General features: G+C 31.5%; 1 pseudogene; it reads right to left on the bottom strand.

The window, feature by feature from the left end:
* The window catches only part of LOC109351105, a 2,553-nt pseudogene extending 641 nt beyond the window's left edge, over window positions 1-1,912 (bottom strand).

Here is a 4,747-nt window from a genome sequence, read left to right on the forward strand (position 1 = left end):
AAAAAGGAGAGTTAACGTGCCTGATGACTTCTATGGTAATGTTGAAGACATTGAAGTTGAGGGGATCCTTTATTAAGCTTTTGCTCTCAGTGATGCAAATAAGAATAATAAAAATGACCAAATAAGAGAGTTGAGAGAAGATAAGACACTCCATTAAGCTTCTTTTGTTGTCTTTGGTTTCATTTCTGTGGTCCCATGCAGGTAAAAAAACAATGTTTGGTGGAAGATACCTGTTAGAGAAAAAATAGAACAATAATATTACATTAAATTTCAACCAAAACAGTAGTCTCATGTTCATAGTTTTATGATTCTTGAATGACAAGTTATTATCATTTGAGATTTTGGATCTCATAAAGCTGTGCTATCAATTTTATTTTTAATATAACGGAAAAAATTCAAGACAATTTATAAAAATCTTATTGGTTCCACAGTTTGAAATCATATCCATAAATATATTCTAGTTCCATGGAAGTGGGAATTTATGCACAAAAAAGAAGAGTAGCTTACTATTTACAACGGGAGAAGAATCATATCTATCATCTATGAATATATTTGTTCAAAATGCATATTAATGATAAAAAACTATTCCAAAACATGCATTAATTATATTCAAAGAACATGCAGTAATTTCTATCATTTCTAATGGCTGATGAAGCACATGCCTATTTATATATAACATAGAAAGTGAGTAACTTACATCATGACAATGAAGAGCACCAATATGGCTGAAGAAATGGATGAGAAATCGAAAACACTTTCACCAGAATGTCTAGAATTTATAACTTGAAACATAGAAGCAACCACTTTCTGATAGATATTTAAACCCTCCATATTTTTGGAGTTCCACTCCATTGAGCAAAACATTACAAATTGTATCAAATTGAACCCCAAAACAGTAACAACCAATAGCCAACAATGATGTGAAGAAGGGAGCAAATGATCATAACCAACTTCTTTTGAATTGTTAAGCAAGTAAGAGAATTCATCTCTTCTAGTAACTTTCTTCATAAGCCATATCACAAGCCTCAAACATGGTACATAAAGTGTGTTACCTAGAAGGATATGTGGGATAATAAGAAGTAGGAGACCTGAATTGTTCTTGAAAACTATCATGTTTTCATTGGTTGGGACAAAACCACAATTAGCAAAAGATGAAACTATGATGAAGAATGAGAATGTTTGTATTTTAATGCCTTTGTTTTTTAGTATTTCTCTTGCACTTGGTATAAAGCTTATGTACAAAGATACCAAACTAGACCCTAGAAAATGAACCACCACAAGGTAACCTATAATAACATATAGCAAATACTTAAGAGAGTTATACTTAAGTCTCATATCTCTATCATTAAAGGACCCTACCATGAGATTTGGAACATGATCAATGTTACACTCATGACTATGCTTGTTATTTTCTATAGAAACTAAATCAATCTCAATCTGAATGGGCTTTTGCTCCATTGCAAGAGTACTAGAGCTTGATTTGTTTCTTTTAAACTTTTGTGTAGCAATTACAAGTTCTAGCATAGAAATATAGGCTTCTCCTCCTGCTAACATAAGAAAGGTAAGAAGAATGAGTTGAAAATTAGAGAAAATCTCCATTTCTAATGCTGCCATGCTAGAAACAGTGGAGGCAGAAACTGAGGTGTAAAACAAATCAAGGTCCTTGGGACTAACATGGGTTCTAGGCTTTGAGAACTTGAGACCCAAGTAACCAAAAAGAGAAAGGATTATGAAATAACAAAGTTCAATTACAAAAGGGTTCTTGACATGAAAGTTGAAGAATTTTTTGAGGTGAAAAATAGGAAGATGATGATGTGAATACTTACCAAAATAGGGAAAGTTGTTCATGTTTGTGTTGAATTGAAGGAGAGTTTTGGCTTGGATTTACGTCCATGTGTGAAGGCATTTATATAGAGAGAGCATTAGGAAAAAGTTGAGGATAATACATATGCATGCAAGACAAATCATAAGGTGTGGCTTGTTATAAAGAATGGTTTTTCATTCATCAAATCTCACTTAAGAAATGGGAATGTCCTAGTTGGATCTTTTAGTCTTAAGAAAAAAGTATATTTAGTTTATATAAACTCATTTTTTATTGTAAACTGTATACGTGTATAGTAACTTCCATGCCTTCCTCTTTCTAAGCTTTTCATTCATCAATGTTAAAATGAAATTGCATGTTCATATTGATGATGATTGATTTGAATAAGACACCTTATAATGGGATTTAGTTGTGCCGTGTGTTATGGAGTAATTTGAATAAGACCATTGTCTGCCACATTTTGTTGAAATTTCATATACACACATGGTGTTTTTGTGTGCTTAATAATGCCATTTTTATCTTATGATTATTATTTTAATGAGTTACCATGTTTAGAGATTGAACATAATTTTATGATGTCTAGTTTTTTATCAACCTTTTATGATTTCTATTGATCATGCCTTAATCACATTAATTAATACATTGTTAAAAAATCGATATTTTTCTTAATATTTGAATGATTTCTATCATCCGTGTATCTCATCTTTCATCTTCTATACTCAAGAACATGTAAAAGTATCATCATTCATTTACTAAAATACCCTTTTAGTTACTATGCATGGTTTGATCATCTTGAAGTGGAAGCATTGGTTCCAAGCATTTCTCAACGAAATGCGTAGGAATTGGAATAAGACCAATCAGGTTTGCATAACAAAAAATGGGTAGGGTAGGCTTTAAAGGAATATTTGGAGAACAAGGACAGTAATAAGGACTCTACGTAGTTGAGAAGAAATTAGTGTGGCACCATGGAGCACTTAGCATAAAGTAATTCATGAATATAAAGTTGAGTGGAGACATAGCTATCACGTATCCATGACATTGTATTTTATCAATCTAAACATATATGCAAGTATTACATAATATAGGACGTTTGTTACACCATATGTTATCCTTTCTAGAAATAGCGTGCTTGCATGAAAGTAGAAGAAACATATCATGTAATAGACCAAAAGTCATAAAGTTGTGTTCTATGCTTTGGTTTGGGAGTATTTGGTCTATTTGGTTAACTAGAAATGATGTTCTTTTTAGTTCTAAGGAGTTTAGTTATTTTCAAACTTTGGATATAATTCAAATTATGTCTTAGTCTTGATTTTTATGTTTTGTTAGAACCCGTTTATGTTTACAAATTGATGTGTGGACCCTTGGTCCTATATTGTAGTGTGTTGCTGATTGTTCTTTTGCCTTGTAAGGGTTAGCATCATTTGGCTAGTAACAACATGGTCTATTTGGTTAGTCTGAAATGATGTCATCTTCAAATTAAATAAGTTGTCTCCGCCAGGAATCATCGAATTAGTGAAGGTAAAATCTTGGCTATAAATTAATAGGAAGAAAGCATCATCAACAATTTCTTACTGGATACTAATCCTGTGTCATCTAATTATCTTAACTACAATCTTATAATTTCAACTCGTCTTTTTATACTTCTTTTGTACCATTGATAAAATTTTAATAAAATTATTTTTTTGCAGACAAAAAAATATAAAAACTTATATCATAGGTTATTAGGTAATGGGTTGTTCTTCTCTGCTTTTGTTTACATGTCCTCTCATAGGTGATCCTCACTTAACAATTTATAAAATATAGAATGGAGTAATATGTCACTATATATAAATAATATAAAAATCAAATATGAATATGACAAAAAAACTATATTGAGAGACAGTATTAAATTATGATGATGATCCTTGAAAAAATATTAATATGCATCGTCAAGTTACAACCTATGTATTTTATATTTAAAAAAAAGATAAAAAACAATAAATGAATTATATTTCATTTTTAATTCAACTTAAACCTTTATTATTTTATTGAACATTATTATTGAAAAAGATAACATCTAACCTAGATTCATATGTTAATAATTTTAAAACCTAATAAGTAATTCATTTTGGTTCTTTTTTTATCAGCAATTATAATGTATTAAAAAACAAGAATTAGGAGAACAAATGATGCTTCTATCCACTATAACATTACACAGACTAATTAAGATAGATTAAAGGGCTCTAAACCCAATCCAAAAAAGTGAAAGGAAAAGAAGAAAAGCTAGCAGAAAGAAGGTTCCAAGAGTGAAGTTGAATAGAAAAAATTACTTCATCAAGGTGACAAGAGAAATGTTCAAAGATAACATTATTTTTAGTCAACCAAATGGACCACGGAGTGACAAACCAAATAGATATCCACTGTTGATAGTAGTTCTTACCCAATCGCAAAGAGCACCAATGAGATAGGAAGTTAGTCCTAACACCATTTGAGAAAGTTGAACGAAGCCCGAACCATGAGTAGATTGTTTGCCAAACACCATAAGAGAAGGGACAAGAGAAGAACAAATGATCAACAGATTCTTCCAACAAGCCACAAAAGACACATCCTGATAGACCTTCAACTTCAAGGACTCCATGCCTAACTAGATTCAACCTAGTCGACACTCCATCAAAGGACAGTCTCCACACAAAGCATCTCAATTTCAAATGGACATTACAAGCCCAAACTCTTTTATAGAACCCAAAGTCACAGGAATTATCTTCATTAAGAAGAATGTTATAGGTATTTCTAACTGAATAAAGTCCACCTTTGTCATGAGTCTAAAGCCACCCATCATCAGTGTCCTGTAATAGCCTGATATCCTTTAAAGAGATAAGAAGAGCATCGACTTTTTCTTGTTCCCAAGAGAACAAATTTCTTCGCCACTTCAGAGTCCACACGACC

Source organism: Lupinus angustifolius, chromosome LG06 (assembly GCF_001865875.1).
Source record: "Lupinus angustifolius cultivar Tanjil chromosome LG06, LupAngTanjil_v1.0, whole genome shotgun sequence".
NCBI lineage: Eukaryota > Viridiplantae > Streptophyta > Magnoliopsida > Fabales > Fabaceae > Lupinus > Lupinus angustifolius.